This window comes from Coregonus lavaretus, assembly GCF_964263955.1.
Source record: "Coregonus lavaretus genome assembly, chromosome: 40".
Lineage (NCBI taxonomy): Eukaryota > Metazoa > Chordata > Actinopteri > Salmoniformes > Salmonidae > Coregonus > Coregonus lavaretus.
The window spans coordinates 1854222-1876170 of record NC_140027.1 but is presented as its reverse complement, the minus strand read 5'-3'; the positions used below and the strand labels follow the sequence as shown (position 1 = coordinate 1876170).

At 48.6% G+C, this 21949-nt stretch overlaps 1 pseudogene across 1 annotated transcript in view; it reads left to right on the top strand.

Annotated features, from left to right (window-relative positions):
• The first annotated feature begins 1416 nt into the window (after positions 1-1416).
• The window catches only part of LOC311113344 (VPS10 domain-containing receptor SorCS3-like), a 304152-nt pseudogene continuing 283619 nt past the window's right edge, over positions 1417-21949 (top strand). The window contains exon 1 of the transcript in view: positions 1417-1988. The product of the transcript in view is annotated as a VPS10 domain-containing receptor SorCS3-like (transcript). The remainder of the gene's footprint in view (positions 1989-21949) is intronic.

The following is a 21949-nucleotide window of genomic DNA, read 5'->3' as shown; positions in this document are numbered from 1 at the left end:
TACAATATGATCACCATCTAGCCAGGAGGAGGAAATTATTGTCCCCCAAAAAAACGTTCCAGTGGGACTGATCTAATGATAAAGACCGTGAATATGCGCGCACTCACCAGGGATATTGCCTGCGGGCACTTACCGGGAATATTGCCGATGTCCTCCTCTGGTGCCAATAAGATAAACTACTGTTCGCTCAATTGGGAGTTTAGAAATGTGATAACTAGAGACAGATTAGAGTATTTTCTTTGTCTTCTCTTTTCACCAATAGCCATTTGCTTTCTAAACTATGTTTTTCATACGATTGTATTTAGAAATATTGTGATAGGCCTAGGGCTATTTAACTGCTTTTCACTGAGAGCTGTAACTCAACAATCAGCTATTTGGTAGGCAATTTGTCAGGCATGCTGCCCAAACTGCACGTTTAAAACAACCCACAGTTCATTTTTAAAAGAAGCTAATGACCCTCTGTGGCCAAATCATGCTCGCTGGTGTAGTATTTTGAATGATTTCATTTATTTCTGTATAGGCACCAGTAATTATATAGCATTCTTCCCATAGTCTGTTGGAAGCACCGCTTATGCCGACATCAACAACACAACATGACATCAATGTGAAAGTAACCGGTGCATAAAACAGCTGGCTGCGAGGTGTCGTATCGGGTGAATGGTGGCAATTATTGCTGATAAACAAAGGAGTCCGCTCATACTGAACTTGGATCATAAGGTTTATTCATATCACAAGCTTCACAGCATAAGTGACAGATGTCATGACATCCGGAGAACGGCGTCCCAGATTGCAATGGCCGTTCTGCCCTTTCTTTGTCTAGCCCCTATTTATAAACAATGCAAAAAGATGGGTGGCTCCCTCTTCTGGCCAATCACCAGTCTCCCCTGGGGCGTCACCCTCCAAACGGCTACATTTGACCTAACATAAACAACATTCCATTTCTTCAAGAAAAACATTTAACAAAGGCATAATCCCAATACACGACAGAGGCTTATGAGGCAGAGTTCAAATGCCCAAACGACTGACTGGCTAAGCAAACTGTCTGGCAATGTCTCTGCTCTCTGAGAGAGGCGCACAGGCTTGTAGCTTCTCTCAGAGCGATGATCTGCATGGTCCTAAAGCCAGCTAGCAGATATACTAAACAGCAGTGTTATTCTAATAGGGATTTGTATTTGTATTTGTATTTATTATTATTACTCTTCCTGGCGTCCAAACATATTAAAGCACTTACATTACATATAAAACAAAAGATAAAACAGTACATCATATAACATTATTACACCACTACAAATCTACAATACAATCTGAGCCGAATGCTGTTGGAATGAAAGTAAATGATTACTTTTTTGTAGCCTACTTTTACATTTTTGGTCTTGATCTAAGATTGGCATGCCCAACTGACGCCCATGCTTGCACTTAACTCTGTGTAGCTGGTTTATGATCCAGCTAAATGCCAAGGCGGAGATAATTTGCTCATTGTGCCCGTCGCCGGTCCAGCTACACCTGGAGGAATTACAGCTGGATACCGGTACGCGCGCGGCTGCTGGTCGGAGCCAGGCGGCCAAAGCTTCTGAACAGGTCCGGCTGGAGTTCTAACCAAATACTGGAGTACTAAGCAACACCCAACAGTCAGGTGTTTCTGAGGATGAGCCGAGGTTCACTTATGATGGAGTTAGCGCAAAAGTCGCTCTGGAAGGTTCAACCCGGTGTAGTGAAAATGAGAGAGCGAAGCGGTCCCGAACCTCCATGTTTAGCGAGAGCCTGAGGACAGGTGGCCCCGGTTAGGAAGGAGATACCTCGGATGAGAGAAGAAGTCCTGGTCCGTTACTGGACAGAAAGACTGGGCCGATTTGAATTCAAGTGGAACACGGACAAGAGGAGAGGGACTTCCAGAGGAGATCATCCCAAACTAACCAGCACTACTTCGCCTTGGCCGTTACTCCGCGCACAAGCATGCAGTTGTTTTCTGTTCGGGACAAAACCGCAGCGTAAGTGATGTTTATTCACCAAATGCGTGTGGTTTTATAAATAAAGCGTTGTGTATTATGAATAAAGCCCTACGTTCCGTCAAGCACTGTAATGGCTTATCATACCATGCTGTCCAAACTGTGCTGCTCATGGAAAACTCTTTGTCCTCTGTAACAGGAGCATTGGTTCAGTTGGGCATAGCAGGGCACATAACCCAAATACTGGGTTTCAGCACCTCCAGAATATAGCATTCGGGGACAGGTTGGACTGGCATTTCTATTGCGCACAAAGAGATGCTTGCTTGCTGCAGAATCCGTGCCTGTGCCATAACGATAGCAGCATTGCTTCACATAGCAGTTAAAAAACACTCACTATAGGTTGCGCGTAGGCTATAGCGTACTCTGACAGGTGAATTCCACTATTAGTTGTAGTTTATTCATATGTAATGAAAACGACTGAAATAAATCCTAATCCTTAATTTGTCTTGTGTTTTGCAATAGATATGCTTGGGAATAGGCTATCATATATACCTCGCTTCAATTTAGTGACTGGCAGAGTTGTAAATATTTTTGACGGCTATAAATTCTTCGAAATCTTTACTTGTAATGACATTTCCCTGAGAAGGAAAGCCTATGTTGTCATCTGAAATGCTGGCTTGTTCTTGCCACTTCTACCTTCACAATTCCTTTACAAAAGGAATATAGATATAGATTAGGCCTAGTTGAATTATTCAATTATATGCCTATGTATTATGTGGACTTTGTATGAGGGTATCATTAGGCTTCCTAAAAGCATTATCTGCAGTGGGGTATTATTGTAGGGATACAGAGGCAATTTACATTTACGGCATTTAGCAGACGCTCTTATCCAGAGCGACTTACAGTTAGTGCATTCATTATTCTTTTTCTTTTTTTTTTCATACTGGCCTCCCGTGGGAATCGAACCCACAACCCTGGCGTGTCTACCAACTGAGCTACCTCCCTGGCGGCCATTCCCTCCCCTACCCTGGACCAATTGTGCGCAGCCCCATTGGTCTCCCGGTTGCGGCCGGCTACAGCAGAGCCTGGATTCGAACCAGGATCTCTAGTGGCACAGCTAGCACTGCGATGCAGTGCCTTAGACCACTGCGCCACTCGGGAGTACTTTTTTTTTTATCTAGTGAAGGATCTAGTCTTAACTTTCTTAGCAAAACATCCACAGCACTTATAACACTGTTCTAAATATTATTTCTTAGGCCTATATTATCAATATCTGATGGTCAAGAGTGCAATTTCATTGATTGTCAGGCTATGAGGCTGTAATAGCATGCTTACACATTCACACAGAAGCATTGTTATGTCATATCTGATTTTGGTCCATAACTGTTGCATGTTGTTCTGCCACCAAAATCTGTCAGTCTACATAAGAGTAAGGGATGCAGTACAACCTGTCTCATCCTCTGTGAGTGAAGACATCTTGTACTTTAACTGAGGTCACTATGGATCATGTTGGTCATGTTGATGCTAGGACATGTCCTTGTTCTGGCTAATACTTCAGGCTGCTAATACATTAATGGCTGTTTTGACACAGATGAATCATCTTCCAGTAGCAGACAGAACATTTCATCCCAATTTTATTCTGAATACTGAATTGATACTGAAATGATTTCATCCCCCCAAAATGGGATAGAGGCCTTCATTTGAAACAGAATAATAAGGCAAAATGAACCAAACATGCTAACTATTTTTTATAATTCTTACATGTTTAATTTGTTATTGTGGCTGCCTCTTTTTGCTTGATTTCATTTGGATGAAGGAGGAAAAAAACAAATCCCACAGTTTCAGTACCCTTGCCTTGATTATGATTATGTTGTTTTTGTAGTATATATACTTTAAAAATGTTGTGGGTATTTTACCCCCTTTTTCTCCCCAATTTCGTGGTATCCAATTGGTAGTTACCGTCTTGTCCCATCGCTGCAACTCCCGTACGGACCCGGGAGAGGTGAAGGTCGAGAGTCGTGCGTCCTCCGAAACACAACCCAACCTAGCCGCACTGCTTCTTGACACAGTGCCCGCTCAACCTGGAAGCCAGCTGCACCAATGTGCCGGAGGAAACACTGTACACCTGGCGGCTGAGTCAGCGTGCACTGTGCCTGGCCCGCCACAGGAGTCGCTAGTGCGTGATGGGACAAGGACATCCCTTCCGGCCAAACCCTCCCCTACCCTGGACGGCGCTGGGCCAATTGTGCGCCGCCCCATGGGTCTCCCGGTCGCGGCCGGCTGTGTATGCCCTCGTGTGCTTGTAAGACAGGCTTGCTGGGTGTAATGTCTACCTCAGCCTTCCTGCCTGCCTCCGTTTCCCCTTAGCTGTAAATCTTTAATAAATATCTTGAAGCCGTAAACAGGCATCCATTTTGAAATATTATCTTCTTGCCAGGCGAGGGGGACTGACTGCCTACTCAAGCATGTTTTCTCCAGTTCTCTCACACTAGTACTGGACTACTTTATCTTCATAGGGCTTTAGTTCCTGATTGTATGGGTGATGAATTAAGCCCTCAAAGATGGCCTGTTGGAGCCTGAAGTCCTCTAACTAACGTAACCACAGCAGTTTGGGTTGGAGTGTGTGTGTGTGTGGTGGGGGTACTCTGGCCTCACCCATCCATTCACTCACTTGTCGTTGTGCCACCACTGCTTTTCCCTCCTTTTCTCTTTTATTCCCTACCTCTCCCAGAATGCCCTGCTCTGCTTGTGCTGCCCGAGCTGTGCTGTGGTGTGTTTTGCCACTATTCCCTCTAGGATGACCTGGGTAGTAGTGGTGTTATGTTCCCCAAGGCAGGTTGTGTCCTCTGAGGCATGTAGACAAGACTAATGTGGTCTCTTCTCTGTCTGTCTGTCTGTCTGTCTGTCTGTCTGTCTGTCTGTCTGTCTGTCTGTCTGTCTGTCTGTCTGTCTGTCTGTCTGTCTGTCTGTCTGTCTGTCTGTCTGTCTGTCTGTCTGTCTGTCTGTCTGTCTGTCTGTCTGTCTGTCTGTCTGTCTGTCTGTCTGTCTGTGTGCCTGAGCCCTGGGTGGATACTAGCCTAGACTCACTATGGGGAGAGAGATGGTCTCACTGTTGAGTCTCTCTCATTCTCAGTGGTGTTTATGAATATAGTGGCAGGGTTCCTTCTTCCTGCCAGTTTGGATCGTGCCTCATGCTGCTTGTTATTATCATGAAAGCCACTTTCCTAAGGGATTTTCAACCTTCATCATTTATTTAATCCATCAAATCGCTTTTTAAGTCAATGCTTCCAGCAATGCACTTCGCTGGTAGTAAATATCTACATATTTGTCAATATTGCAGGAAAATCTGCCAGCCTTGGAGTGATCAATGGCAATGATTTTCTCTTGAATACATTTTTTCATCACGCAACACATGGTTTTCTCTTTGTTCTTCATACATCCAGTGGGGAAAATCTAAATGTGGATTTGCATAAGATGCAGAGTGGGACTCTGTGAGTGGTCTTTAATGTAAGGGACATCACAGAGAGAGTTCATTATACACTGCTCAAAAAAATAAAGGGAACACTTAAACAACACAATGTAACTCCAAGTCAATCACACTTCTGTGAAATCAAACTGTCCACTTAGGAAGCAACACTGATTGACAATACATTTCACATGCTGTTGTGCAAATGGAATAGACAACAGATGGAAATTATAGGCAATTAGCAAGACACCCGCAATAAAGGACTGGTTTTGCAGGTGGTGATCACAGACCACTTCTCAGTTCCTATACTTCCTGGCTGATGTTTTGGTCACTTTTGAATGTTGGCGGTGCTTTCACTCTAGTGGTAGCATGAGACGGAGTCTACAACCCACACAAGTGGCTCAGGTAGTGCAGCTCATCCAGGATGGCACATCAATGCGAGCTGTGGCAAGAAGGTTTGCTGTGTCTGTCAGCGTAGTGTCCAGAGCATGGAGGCGCTACCAGGAGACAGGCCAGTACATCAGGAGACGTGGAGGAGGCCGTAGGAGGGCAACAACCCAGCAGCAGGACTGCTACCTCCGCCTTTGTGCAAGGAGGAGCAGGAGGAGCACTGCCAGAGCCCTGCAAAATGACCTCCAGCAGGCCACAAATGTGCATGTGTCTGCTCAAACGGTCAGAAACAGACTCCATGAGGGTGGTATGAGGGCCCGACGTCCACAGGTGGGGGTTGTGCTTACAGCCCAACACCGTGCAGGACGTTTGGCATTTGCCAGAGAACACCAAGATTGGCAAATTCGCCACTGGCGCCCTGTGCTCTTCACAGATGAAAGCAGGTTCACACTGAGCACATGTGACAGATGTGACAGAGTCTGGAGACGCCGTGGAGAACGTTCTGTTGCCTGCAACATCCTCCAGGTTGGCGGTGGGTCAGTCATGGTGTGGGGTGGCATTTCTTTGGGGGGCCGCACAGCCCTCCATGTGCTCGCCAGAGGTAGCCTGACTGCCATTAGGTACCGAGATGAGATCCTGCTAGACCTCATGTGGCTGGAGTGTGTCAGCAGTTCCTGCAAGAGGAAGGCATTGATGCTATGGACTGGCCCGCCCGTTCCCCAGACCCGAATTCAATTGAGCACATCTGGGACATCATGTCTCGCTCCATCCACCAACGCCACGTTGCACCACAGACTGTCCAGGAGTTGGCGGATGCTTTAGTCCAGGTCTGGGAGGAGATCCCTCAGGAGACCATCCGCCACCTCATCAGGAGCATGCCCAGGCATTGTAGGGAGGTCATAGAGGCACGTGGAGGCCACACACACTACTGAGCCTCATTTTGACTTGTTTTAAGGACATTACATCAAAGTTGGATCAGCCTGTAGTGTGGTTTTCCACTTTAACTTTGAGGGTGACTCCAAATCCAGACCTCCATGGGTTGATAAATTTGATTTCCATTGATAATTTTTGTGTGATTTTGTTGTCAGCACATTCAACTATGTAAAGAAAACAGTATTTAATAAGATTATTTCATTCATTCAGATCTAGGATGTGTTATTTTAGTGTTCCCTTTATTTTTTTGAGCAGTGTATATCTAGCAGGTTATCAATGAAGTGAGCTGGTCTTTTGAAATGCCTACATCTCTTTCAGAGAGCTAGAAGACAAACACATGAACATGCGCGCACACACACACACACACACACACACACACACACACACACACACACACACACACACACACACACACACACACACACACACACACACACACACACACACACACTAAGTGGTATAAGAGGCCCATTTTGTAAGGCTACTGTACACATGGAAGTCTTCCATACAAAATTAGTAAGTAACTGTCCACTGATATTTTTAGGCCATAAGGCCTAGTTGCCATACTGTAGGAATACTGTATAGACCATAATTGGAGACATTCATTTTTTTCAATAGTTGCAGTACATTTAGTAGACTCAAGCACGTGGCTCCTCAACCTGAACGACGGAATATCCTGGTTCAAATGGATTCTTCCCCTTGAAATAAACTGAACTAATGTCATGGGCCTCTCACTCCACCGGGTTACCACCTTAATTTTCTTCCACTCTGCTCACCACTCTCTCTACTCAGCCTAACTAGCTCCACCTGTCCCTGCTCTGCTCTGCTCTAATTACTCTGCCAGCTGCGCTGCATTACCCACTACCTCTCCCAGTATTTAAGGCCCTGTCTTTCAGCTCTCCGGTGTCAGATCGTCTGCAAAGCTCACACCCGGAACCTGTTTGCTCGCGCTTCTGGCTCACCCTGGTTTTGTGACCCCGGACCTGCCTGTTTTTTGGATACTCTTCTGCCTCAGGAGATCCAGACCTGCTTCTGCCTTTACGACTCCTGACTACTCTTCAATCCCGGTAACTCTGACCAGCCTTCTGCCTTGCTACTACGTATTTTGGATTTCCCTTGAACTGTACTGCTGCCTGGTTTCATTCCGCCCTGTTGTGTCTGTGTCTCCCCCCCCCAGGACTTCTGGACCACCCACCACCGGCTTCATAGGACGCATCGCTGCCACTGGGGGGGGCACAGACCCAGCACATTGGACGGGATCCCTGTTACCCCTGGAGCCTTCATTCACTCCCTACTTCCCTTTTCCCCTTAAGTTTAATAAACTTTCTGGTGTGACGCAATTGTGGTCCTCTGGTCGTCTGTCTGAACCGTGACAGTACGATCTGACCATTATGGACTCAGCGCACACTTTCCCCGACATGGAAACCGAGGAGCATGAGCAGCAGTTCCAGCAGCAGCAACAACAACTCGCCATGATCATTCAACTCCTCACCAACCTTACCCCAGCCAGTCTGCCCACCAGCCCTGCCCCCGAGTTACCTGCCCCGGTCATTGCAGCCGCTGCTCCGGAACCCAAGATTGGAAACCCCGAGCGGTTCAACGGCGATTCAACCCAGGTCCGGCCATTCCTGACTAGCTGCCGACTTCAGTTCTCCTTGCAGCCAAGGACCTTCGCCACGGAGGGGGCTAAAGTTGGGTATGCCATCACTCACCTGACGGGCCGAGCTCGACTCTGGGGAACAGCAGAGTTCGAACGTCAAACCCCCGCATGTGCAACCTTCGACCTGTTTGCTGAGGAGATGCTGAAGGTGTTTGACCTGGATTCACCCACCGCAGAGGCGTCTCGTGAACTGTTCAGTATTCGACAAGGCAGACGTACAGTCGCAGACCATTCCATCGACTTCCGAACCCTGGCTAGACGAAGTTCTTGGAACACACCATCGTTGGTGGACGCGTTCTTCCATAGTTTGGCTGACTATATCAAGGACGAGTTGGTCTCCCATGAACTGCCTTCCACTCTTGATGAAGCCATCGCACTGACTGTCAGGATCGACAGAAGGATACAGACCCGTCGTCGTGAGAGGGGGCGCCAAGGTCCACCTACTACCGGCATTCGGAGAGATCCGACTGGGCTCCTGTCATCTACTGCCACTCACCCAGGTCAGCTTGATCAGTCTGAGCCTATGGAGATTGGGCGAGCCTCTCTCACTCCTGCAGAGCGCCAGCGCCGCTTCACCTCAAACCTCTGCCTCTATTGTGGAGGTGATGGACATCGTGTGGTAACCTGCCCTTTAAAGGGCCGAAGCTCACCGGGCATAGGGGGAGTCCGGTTGAGTTCAATGACCATCCAGTCCTCCGACCGCAAACCCCTGCTGCAAGTTCACCTCCGCCTCTCTGACTCAACTCACACCCTGGCTGCTCTGGTGGATTCTGGCGCCGAAGCCAACATAATGGACATCAAGCTGGCACGCCAACTGGGACTGGAGAACCTCCGTTTGACACCTCCTATTCCTGCCCGGGCACTGGACGGACACTTACTCGGATCGGTCACTCATGTCACGGCCCCGGTCTCGATGGGTCTGTCCGGAAACCATCAAGAAACTATCCAGTTTCACCTGCTCCCCTCTCCAGGCCAACCCCTCATCCTGGGTTACCCATGGCTCCGCCGGCACAACCCTCAGCTCGACTGGGTGACCGGGGTGATCAGGGAGTGGGGAGAGGACTGCCACCGAACCTGCCTGCTTGCTGCCGCACTACCCCCTCGGCCAGTACCTACTAACTCCGCTCCTGACCTCTCCAATGTCCCAGAATGCTACCATGGTCTCAGAGAGGTGTTTAACAAAGCAAGAGCCACATCTCTGCCCCCTCACCGACCGTACGACTGTGCCATCGACCTCCTCCCTGGAACAGCTCCTCCAAAGGGTCGTCTTTATTCGTTGTCTGCTCCTGAAAGAAAGTCCATGGAGGACTACATCAATGGCTCTCTGTCCGCAGGATTAATCCGTTCATCTTCATCTCCTGCTGGTGCTGGTTTCTTCTTTGTGGGGAAGAAGGACGGATCTCTTCGCCCCTGCATCGACTACAGGGGACTCAACGACATCACAGTGAAAAACCGTTACCCTCTGCCTCTGCTCACCTCTGCTTTTGAGTTGCTCCAGGGAGCCACTGTTTTTACCAAGTTGGATCTCAGAAACGCTTACCACCTAGTGCGGATCCGGGAGGGAGATGAATGGAAAACCGCATTCAATACACCAACAGGCCACTACGAGTATCTGGTTATGCCTTTTGGCCTCACCAATGCTCCTGCTGTGTTCCAGGCTCTAGTGAATGATGTACTGCGGGACATGTTAAACAAGTTTGTCTTCGTTTACCTGGATGACATCTTAATCTACTCCAGAAACCTGTCTGAACACACCCGCCATGTCCAGCAAGTCCTTCATCGTCTTCTGGAGAATTCCCTCTACGCCAAGGCAGAGAAATGTGAGTTTCACGTCAAGACAGTGGCCTTCCTGGGGTACATAGTGGCAGAGGGAAGTATCCAAATGGATCCTGCCAAAGTATCAGCAGTCACTTCATGGCCAGTTCCGGAGAACAGAAAGAAGCTGCAACAGTTTCTGGGGTTTGCTAACTTCTATAGGAAGTTTATCCGGAACTACAGTACCGTTGCTGCCCCTCTCACTGCTCTAACCAGCACCAAGCAACCCTTCACCTGGACCCCAGCAGCCGACAAAGCCTTCAGTACCCTCAAGGTGAGGTTCACCTCCGCTCCCATCCTCCAGATGCCTGATGTGGACCGGCAATTCATTGTGGAGGTGGACGCCTCGGATGTGGGAGTTGGTGCTGTGATTTCTCAGTGGGCTGCGGAGGATAGGAAGCTCCATCCCTGTGCCTTTTTCTCACGTCGGTTGTCCCCCTCTGAGTGCAATTACGACATAGGGAACCGTGAGCTGCTGGCTGTGAAGCTTGCCTTGGAGGAGTGGCGTCACTGGCTGGAGGGGTCCACCATTCCATTTCTCGTTTGGACCGATCATAAGAACTTGGAGTACATCCGCACGGCCAAACGGTTGAACTCCAGGCAGTCCCGCTGGGCCCTGTTCTTCACCAGGTTTAATTTCACTCTGTCATACCGGCCTGGATCACGCAACACCAAGCCAGACGCCCTCTCCCGTCAATTCCAGAAGGATGACACCCCCTCCAAGGACCCTGTGTCGATTCTGCCAAGTCCCTGCATCGTTGCAGCTCTGACCTGGGCTGTTGAGGAACAGGTGCTGGAGGCTCTCCGTAACCAGCCAGGTCCCAGCACTTGCCCAGCTGACCGCCTTTTTGTCCCCGAAGACCTGAGGTCCCAGGTCGTTCAGTGGGGACATGACTCCCGCCTAGCTTGTCACCCTGGCTCCACCCGCACTTACAACCTGCTCGCCCAGAGGTTCTGGTGGCCCTCTCTGAGGAAGGATGTACGGGGATTCGTCCAAGCCTGCCCCATCTGCAACCAACACAAGTCGTCCTGCCAGCCCCCAGCCGGATTGCTGCAGCCCCTGCCTGTGCCCAGACGTCCCTGGTCTCACATCGCCCTTGACTTTGTCACGGGGCTGCCCCCTTCAAGTGGCATGACCGTCATTCTCACCATCGTTGACCGTTTCAGCAAGATGGCACACTTCATTCCCCTCCCCAAGCTCCCAACCGCCAAGGAGACCGCCCAGGTGGTCCTGGAACACGTCTTCCGGATCCACGGACTGCCTAAGGATGTAGTTTCTGACCGTGGTCCACAATTCTCCTCCGCTTTTTGGAAGGAGTTCTGTCACCTGCTGGGAGCCACAGTCAGTCTGACTTCCGGATTCCATCCCCAATCCAATGGGCAGTCAGAGCGGGCTAATCAGGAGCTCGAGAAGGCACTGCGATGCATGACTTCACGCAACCCCCACTCCTGGTCGCAGCAATTGACATGGGTGGAGTACGCACACAATTCTCTGACCTGCTCTGCCATCGGTATGTCCCCTTTCCAATGTGTTTATGGATACCAGCCTCCTCTATTTGCCAGCCAGGAAGAGGAGGTTACTTGCCCATCTGCACTTGCTTTTGCCCGTCGATGTCGCCGCACCTGGTCACAAGCCCGAGCCACACTCCTCAGATCCGTTGCCAGCTACACTACCGGGGCCAACCGTCGGAGAATTCCTGCTCCCACCTACCATGTTGGTCAAAGGGTGTGGTTGTCATCGAAGAACCTGCCACTCAGGGTGGAGTCGCAGAAGCTGGCACCTCGGTTCATTGGCCCATTCCCTATCATAAGAGTGATTAGCCCAACTGCTGTCCGGCTCCAACTGCCTAATTCCCTGAGGGTGCACCCCACTTTCCATGTGTCTAAGATTAAGCCCATCCATGAGAGTCCGCTGGTCCCTGCTGCGCCTGGTCCTCCTCCTCCACGGCTCGTCGATGGTGGTCTGGTTTACACCGTCCGCCGCCTGCTTCGGTCCAGACGGAGGGGTAGGGGTCTCCAGTACCTCATTGACTGGGAGGGCTATGGACCTGAGGAGAGGACCTGGGTGCCAGCTAGTCGGATTGTGGATAGGACTCTCATCACCGCTTTCCACCAACGGCATCCTGATCAACCTGCAATCCGTAGGGGCCGCCCCAGAGGGGTCCCTAACCGTCCTGCCCGCTCGGCTTCCTGTCCTGTGCCTGATCCTGTCTCGGGACCTGTCCCATCTCCCGACCACGGCCCTCCGGCTTCCTCCGAGGATGAGGACGTTCACTCGGACCGTTCGGAGGAGTTCTAGCCCTCCTCCGGCTCCCCTCCTCCCGCCCGGCGTGGTGTTGCTCTTGGGACTTCTGGGGCCGTCCCTTGGGGGGGGGGTTCTGTCATGGGCCTCTCACTCCACCGGGTTACCACCTTAATTTTCTTCCACTCTGCTCACCACTCTCTCTACTCAGCCTAACTAGCTCCACCTGTCCCTGCTCTGCTCTGCTCTAATTACTCTGCCAGCTGCGCTGCATTACCCACTACCTCTCCCAGTATTTAAGGCCCTGTCTTTCAGCTCTCCGGTGTCAGATCGTCTGCAAAGCTCACACCCGGAACCTGTTTGCTCGCGCTTCTGGCTCACCCTGGTTTTGTGACCCCGGACCTGCCTGTTTTTTGGATACTCTTCTGCCTCAGGAGATCCAGACCTGCTTCTGCCTTTACGACTCCTGACTACTCTTCAATCCCGGTAACTCTGACCAGCCTTCTGCCTTGCTACTACGTATTTTGGATTTCCCTTGAACTGTACTGCTGCCTGGTTTCATTCCGCCCTGTTGTGTCTGTGTCTCCCCCCCCCAGGACTTCTGGACCACCCACCACCGGCTTCATAGGACGCATCGCTGCCACTGGGGGGGGCACAGACCCAGCACATTGGACGGGATCCCTGTTACCCCTGGAGCCTTCATTCACTCCCTACTTCCCTTTTCCCCTTAAGTTTAATAAACTTTCTGGTGTGACGCAATTGTGGTCCTCTGGTCGTCTGTCTGAACCGTGACAACTAAACTGAAATGAACTGAAATGAACTGAATTAACTAAACCGAAATGAATTGAACTTAATTGAACTGAACTGAAATGAACTTCCTTAGTCAACAACATCCACTCGTCTGGAAGAATATTGTTGTTCGCCAACCCCCTTACTGCACCCACCAACAGTGAGGAGAGGGTGGCGTAGTTGGTTGGCATAGCTAAACACGGCTTTGGCATCCATGCAGAGGCCTGGAACATGATTTAGGATGTACACAGGGGGCTTGTTCCTAGCCCTGTCTGGGACTTGGCTCATACCTTGGATGTCTTCCCTTCCATTTAGTGATGCTAATGGTTTATAAAGTGGCACTTTTATTTTGCTACCTACTGCTATGGTGGAACTAACTGCTCTGGAGGAAGAAGGGAAGAGAGGAGGATAGGATGGGGTGTCATAAATAATGCACTCTTCCAAAGGGACTCCTCCTCTTTTCATCTCCCCATCCCCTCCCCTCTTCTTCTACTTTTTTTCCTAGCCCTTGTTTCCTCTCCGCAGTAGAAGTAGTGAAGCTTCGTGGCAAGACGCCATGCGCCGCCACGACTAGATGGAGTAATCGTCTTGACTTGCCCCCCAGAGCTAACGTCTTGGCCGGGATTCCGGATGGGGCACTTGGCCCAACCTTTTCAGGCTAGCGCCAAGCTGTGCGTTTGTGTTTAGCATCTTGTTTAGTTGCTTTATCAAGATCGACTACATGCATAACATTTATTATTCATTTTATGGACTGGTTTGAGAGAAACATGTGACCTACCGATGAAGGTAGTTTAATGTAACTACAGTTGGCTTATTAGCGTTTGATAGCCACACATTTACCCAGAATGCCTGCATTGATGCTACATTGACGCCTGCATTACAACACATTCAGGGTCAATTACAATCACGTTACATAGCACCTGCTGTTGGAACAGAGCAACATCTAAGACCACAGAAGTCACTAAAAGCCTTGAGACTCACGTCTCCTGCATGGCTCGGAGCTACCCATTGGATGAAAGGTTTTGAAGGCAGCCAATCATCAAGCTAATGGTCTTATTATGTTTCCTGTACCATCGCCACAGTAGTGGTACTAGAGTAGGCCTTGGTGGAAAGATATGTTAAGACTGTTTGACTTGAGTATAATCATACGCTTGGCCACTGATCCCATTCTGGAGTACAAGGGTGTCGACAGAGCACCGAGCTGCATGCTTGTGTGTGGCGTACGTGTGTGTGAGTCTCTGTGTGTGTGTGTTAGAGAGTGTCTGTGTGTGGGTGTTAATTACATTGATATAACAGTGTCAAAGGTGATTTAGTTTCATCTTCATTCTAATAAACCCCTTTACCCATGGGGGGTATCTCAGGATAAAGTAGCGGCCGACCGTGACATTGTCTCTGGCTCTCTAACAGCTGATCCCAGTACAGTTTGGATGTTAGTGGTTGGACTGGCATAGTCTGACTGTCTCTAGTTCTCTAACAGCTGATCTCAGACCAGTTTTGCATGGTAGTGGTTGGACTGCATGGTGCAGTGTAGTAGGTAGATTGAAGTAGGTGGTATATGCAGCATGCTCCCCCTGGGCATAGAGTCTTGACCTTTACCACTTGCTTTGTGAGGCAAAGTGGAATATGTTGTAACGTCGATCTCTCTTGGCATTTCCTGAACATTAGCACACTAGGCAGAACTCAATGAGTAAGTAATGATGTCAGAGAGGATGTTGAGGGGGGAGATCACCTACCTCTCTATCTCCCGTTCTCTCTCTCTTCCTCCCTCGCTCTGTCTTTCACTCATTAATCTCTCTATCTTGAACACACCAACACAAAATAAATGTCTCTCTCTCTCTCATTCACACACACAAACACTCTCTCCCTCCCCCTTCCTCTTTCTGTCACTCACTCTCTCCCTCTCTTCCTCACTCAGTCAGAGTGAATGGTGTCATGCTCGCTAGGGGTTGCCATTGATGCAGACTAATGATGACACAATTAACACACTGTCTAATTAAAATGATCTAGCGGTTTATCTATGAAAAAGACTGTGAGTGGCCGTAAAACGGGTCCACGCCACATTAACTTTACTATCCCCTTCTCCTTCTCTTTTTATTCCCATTTAGATTTTAATGATAATAACCTGCTCAAACATCGGCCATTACCAAACATATTGTGTAGGCATCTTTCATTTAGTGGAGGGAAATAGATTCAGATTGATTATAGGAGATTTGCTAACAGAGTCGATCTGGGGAAGCAAGCAGTACGTGACTTTGAACTCCTGTCTCTCCATTGAATTTGCTAAAGGAAGACTATTCCTCTCTCTCTCTCTCTCTCTCTCTCTCTCTCTCTCTCTCTCTCTCTCTCTCTCTCTCTCTCTCTCTCTCTCTCTCTCTCTCTCTCTCTCTCGCTGTTCTTACTGTATTATAAAGCCTGAGTTCAGACAGGGTTGAGCTGAACACCTGCAGTAATGTTGAGTAATGAATGGTAACAAGTGTGTAACTAAATAAATATTTACCCTGACACATTTCAGGTGTTTCAGCTTACACACTACTTTTTGCTCCTCTGGCTGCTACGTCGACAACACAGCGTGGCCCATATTGCTGAACACATAAAAACAACCTGGCTATGGTTCTCTCTCTCTCTCTCTCTCTCTCTCTCTCTCTCTCTCTCTCTCTCTCTCTCTCTCCACAGGACCCAACCAGGAAATACTCTGGGCCCTTGTGATAGCCTATACTTAGTGCCTGACGTAATACTCTGAGCCCTTGTGATAGCCTACACTTAGGGTCTGAGGTAAAACTCTCAGCCCTGTATACATAAAAAGGGCCTTAATTTTATCCCTGACCGCGTGACCCGACCAGGAAATACTCTGGGCCTTGTGATATGAAGGCTAGCACCTGTCTGCTCCATTGGACAACAGACTATTTCTACCTCTAGACAGTCTACATATACACAGAGGGGTTGTTGCTGCTTTCCTTATGTATCTGGTTATTGCCTGTCTAGGTCTGCGTCCCAAATGGCACCTTGTTCCCTATGTAGGGCCCATAGAGCTCTGGTTAAAAGTAGTGCACTATATAGATAGGGTGCCATTTGGTACGCATTCTAGCAGGCCTCAATAAAGAGAGGAGGTAATTGCCAGATATCCTGTTCTGTCTGGGTGTTTCCTCAGTCCCCAGATTGGTTATAAATAGCTACTACCACTGTTGTGAGGTCTTAAGGGGGAAATGATGATGCAACTTTGTTTTAATGAGGGAATGTGATATACTGTAAGTTGACTATACAGCAGTAGCATTACATTACAATTGCTTAGTGGTAAATTGTTGAATGAGAGGTTGGCACAAACACACAATCTACAAAATTAGATAATAAACGCTTAGAAGTGACTCGGGGAATAAGGGGAAGTCGAGGGAACTAAGGAAGAACCTTGGGGGTTGAATCTAGAAGCCACAGTGCCACCCTGTAGAAACGTATGAAGTGGTCTCACTTTAGCCATGTCAGCAGCTCTCTCTGACTCATTTCACTGACAAAGCAGTAACCTGCTACCAGCGCTCCTAATGTCCCACTATTTTACACCTAATATATAAATCTGAAGATGGATAAATCACCCTGTGGCCAAATAAAGATGTCCTCCATTTCCCTCTCCATCTCCCCCTGCTAATTAAAGTATGTAAAAGTTATTAGTTACACACTCTCTCTTCCTCTATCTCTCCACTCCTCTCTCCTCTCTCTCTCTCTCTCTCTCTCTCTCTCTCTCTCTCTCTCTCTCTCTCTCTCTCTCTCTCGCTGTTCTTACTGTATTATAAAGCCTGAGTTCAGACAGGGTTGAGCTGAACACCTGCAGTAATGTTGAGTAATGAATGGTAACAAGTGTGTAACTAAATAAATATTGACACATTTCAGGTGTTTCAGCTTACACACTACTTTTTGCTCCTCTGGCTGCTACGTCGACAACACAGCGTGGCCCATATTGCTGAACACATAAAAACAACCTGGCTATGGTTCTCTCTCTCTCTCTCTCTCTCTCTCTCTCTCTCTCTCTCTCTCTCTCTCTCTCTCTCTCTCTCTCTCTCTCTCTCTCTCTCTCTCTCTCTCTCTCTCTCTCTCTCTCTCTCTCTCTCTCTCTCTCTCTCTCTCTTGCCATAGCTTTTATTGTTTCCCTCTCTTGACATGGTGCCGACAGAGAGGGCTGCCTCGCTTCTAGTCCTTAGGAAACTTTGTAGTATTTTGTTTTTTTATGTATTATTTCTTACATTTTTAGCTCAGAAAATCTTAAATGTTGTTACATACAGCCGGGAAGAACTATTGGATATCAGAGCGGCGTGAACTTACCAACACTACGACCAGGAATACGACTTTCCCAAAGCGGATCCTTTGTCTGCACCACCCAGGGCATTGGAACTGGTTCCAGAGGCCGATCCAAAACAACGTCGCCGGAGGAGAGGCAGCCGGAGCGGTCTTCTTGTCAGACTTAGGAGGCGAGTATATTACTCGCAAATGTCCAGCCCTTGATAACAAAGTGGACGAAATCAGGGCAAGGGTTGCTTTCCAGAGAGACATCAGGGATTGTAAAATATGCATTTATTGTAGCTGGGGATTTTAACAAAGCAAATTTGAGAAAAAGGCAACCTAAAGTCTATCAGCATATTGACTGTAGCACTCATGCTGGAAAAACACTGGATCACTGCTACACTAATTTCTGCTATGCATAGAAGGCCCTCCCACGACCTCCTTTCCGGCAAATCTGACCATGACTCCATTTTGCTCCTCCCTTCCTATAGGCAGAAACTCAAACAGGAAGCACCCGTGCTAAGGACTATTCAACGCTGGTCTGAGCAATCGTAATCCACGCTTCAAGATTGTTTTGATCACGCGGACTGGGATATGTTCCGGGTAGCCTCTGAGGATAATATAGACGTTTACGCTGATTCAGTGAGTAGGTTTAAAAGGAAGTGTATAGGAGATGTCGTACCCACTGTGACTATTAAAACCTACCCTAACCAGAAACCGTGGATAGATGGCAGCATTCGCGAAAAACTGAAAGCACGAACCACCACATTTAACCATGGCAAGGTGACGGGGAATATGGCAGAATACAAACAGAATGGTTATTCCCTCCGCAAGGCAATCAAACAGGCAAAATGCCAATATCGAGACAAAGTGGAGTCGCAATTCAACGGTTCAGACACGAGACGTATGTAGCAGGGTTTACAGACAATCACGGACTACAATAGGAAAACCAGCCAGGTCGCGGACACCGACGTCTTGCTGCCAGACAGCTAAACAAGTTCTTTGCCCGCTTTGAGGATAACACAGTGCCACCAATGCGGCCAGCTACCAAGAACTGTGGGCTCTCCTTCTCCGTGGCCGACGCAAGTAAGACATTTAAACGTGTTAACCCTCGCAAGGCTGCGGGCCCAGACGGCATTCCTAGCCGTGTCCTCGGAGCATGCACAGACCAGCTGGCTGGTGTGTTTACGGACATATTAAATCTCTCCCTATCCCAGTCTGCTGTCCCCACATGCTTCAAGATGGTCACCATTGTTCCTGTACCCAAGAATGCAAAGGTAACTGAACTAAATGACTAACGCCCCGTAGCACTCACTTATGTCATCATGAAGTGCATTGAGAGACTAGTCAAGGGTCATATCACCTCCACCTTAGCTGTCACCCTAGACCCACTTCAATTTGCTTACCGCCCCAATTTTTCTATTTTTTATTTATTTTTTCTTTCACCTTTATTTAACCAGGTAAGCCAGTTGAGAACAAGTTCTCATTTACAACTGCGACCTGGCCAAGATAAAGCAAAGCAGTGCGATAAAAACAACAACACAGAGTTACATATGGGGTAAACAAAACATAAAGTCAAAAATACAACAGAAAATATATATACAGTGTGTGCGAATGTAGTAAGTTATGGAGGTAAGGCAATAAATAGGCCATAGTGCAAAATAGTTAAAATTTCGTATAACACTGGAATGATAGATGTGCAAAAGATGATGTGCAAATAGAGATACTGGGGTGCAAATTAGGAAAATAAATAACAATATGGGGATGAGGTAGTTGGGTGGGCTAATTTCAGAAAGGCTGTGTACAGGCTGTGTGATCATTTCTTTGCAGTGATCGGTAAGCTGCTCTGACAACTGACACTTAAAGTTAGTGAGGGAGATAACAGTCTCCAGCTTCAGAGATTTTTGCAGTTCGTTCCAGTCATTGGCAGCAGAGAACTGGAAGGAATGGCGGCCAAAGGAGGTGTTGGCTTTGGGGATGACCAGTGAGATATACCTGCTGGAGCGCAGACTATGGGTGGGTGTTGCTATGGTGACCAGTGAGCTAAGATAAGACAGGGATTTGCCTAGCAGTGATTTATAGATGACCTGGAGCCAGTGGGTTTGGCGACGAATATGTAGTGAGGGCCAGCCAACAAGAGCATACAGGTCACAATGTCCTTCTAGACCTGTCTGCTGCCTTTGATACTGTGAACCATCAGATCCTCCTCTCCACCCTCTCCGAGCTGGGCATCTCCGGCGCGGCTCACTCCTGGATTGCGTCCTACCTGACCGGTCGCTCCTACCAAGTGGCGTGGCGAGAAGCTGTCTCCGCACCACGTGCTCTCACCACTGGTGTCCCCCAGGGCTCAGTTCTAGGCCCTCTCCTTTTCTCCCTATACACCAAGTCACTTGGCTCTGTCATATCCTCACATGGCCTCTCCTATCATTGCTACGCTGACGATACACAACTAATCTTCTCCTTTCCCCCTTCTGATAACCAGGTGGCGAATCGCATCTCTGCATGTCTGGCCGACATATCAGTATGGATGACGGATCACCACCTCAAGCTGAACCCTGGCAAGACGGAGCTGCTCTTCCTCCCGGGGAAGGACTGCCCGTTCCATGATCTCGCCATCACGGTTGACAACTCCGTTGTGTCCTCCTCCCAGAGTGCGAAGAGCCTTGGCGTGACCCTGGACAACACCCTGTCGTTCTCCGCTAACATCAAGGCGGTGACCCGATCCTGCAGGTTCATGCTCTACAACATTCGGAGAGTACGACCCTGCCTTACACAGGAAGCGGCACAGGTCCTAATCCAGGCACTTGTCATCTCCCGTCTGGATTACTGCAACTCGCTGTTGGCTGGGCTCCCTGCCTGTGCCATTAAACCCCTACAACTCATCCAGAATGCCGCAGCCCGTCTGGTGTTCAACCTTCCCAAGTTCTCTCACGTCACCCCCCTCCTCCGCACACTCCACTGGCTTCCAGTTGAAGCTCGCATCCGTTACAAGACCATGGTGCTTGCCTATGGAGCAGTGAGGGGAACGGCACCTCCTTACCTTCAGGCTCTGATCAGTCCCTACACCCAAACGAGGGCATTGCGTTCATCCACCTCTGGCCTGCTGGCTCCCTTTCCTCTGCGGAAGCATAGTTCCCGCTCAGCCCAGTCAAAACTGTTCGCTGCTCTGGCACCCCAATGGTGGAACAAGCTCCCTCACGACGCCAGGACAGCGGAGTCACTCACCACCTTCCGGAGACATTTGAAACCCCACCTCTTTAAGGAATACCTGGGATAGGATGAAGTAATCGTTCTAGCCCCCCCCCCCAAAAAAAAACAACAAACAAATAAATAAAAAAATTGTTGTCAAGTGGTTAACCCACTGGCTATAGGGTGAATGCACCAATTTGTAAGTCGCTCTGGATAAGAGCGTCTACTAAATGACTTAAATGTAAATGTAAATGTAGTATATGGGGCTTTGGTGACAAAACGGATGGCACTGTGATAGACTACATCCAATTTTCTGAGTAGAGTGTTGGAGGCTATTTTGTAAATGACATCGCCGAAGTCAAGGATCGGTAGGATAGTCCGTTTTACGAGGGCATGTTTGGCAGCATGAGTGAAGGAGGCTTTGTTGCGAAATAGGAAGCCGATTCTAGATTTAACTTTGGATTGGAGATGCTTAATGTGAGTCTGGAAGGAGAGTTTACAGTCTAACCAGACACCTAGGTATTTGTAGTTGTCCACATACTCTAGGTCAGACCCGCCGAGAGTAGTGGGTTATATCTGTTCTTAGTTCTGAATTTTTTGAATGGGGCATGCTTGTTTAAAATTGAGAGGAAAGCCCTTTTAAAGAACAACCAGGCATCCTCTACTGACGGAATGAGGTCAATATCCATCCAGGATACCCGGGCCAGGTCAATTAGAAAGGCCTGCTCGCTAAAGTGTTTTAGGGTGCGTTTGACAGTGATGAGGGGTGGTCGTTTGATCGCTTGATCGCGGACCCATTACGGACGCAGGCAATAAGGCAGTGATCGCTGAGATCCTGGTTGAAGACAGCGGAGGTGTATTTAGAGGGTAAATTTGTCAGGATGATATCTATGAGGGTGCCCATGTTTACAGATGTATGGTTGTACCTGGTAGGTTCGTTGATAATTTGTGTGAGATTGAGGGCATCTAGTTTAGATTGTAGGTTGGCCGGGGTGTTAAGCATATCCCAGTTTAGGTCACCAAACAGTACGAACTCTGAGGATAGATGGGGGTCAATCAGTTCACATATGGTGTCCAGGGCACAGCTCGGGGCTGAGGGGGGGTCTGTAGCAAGCGGCAACAGTGAGAGACTGATTTCTGGAAAGGTGTATTTTTAGAAGTAGAAGCTCAAACTGTTTGGGCACAGATCTGGATAGTACAATAGAGCTCTGCAGGCTATCTCTACAGTAGATTGCAACCCCACCCCCTTTGGC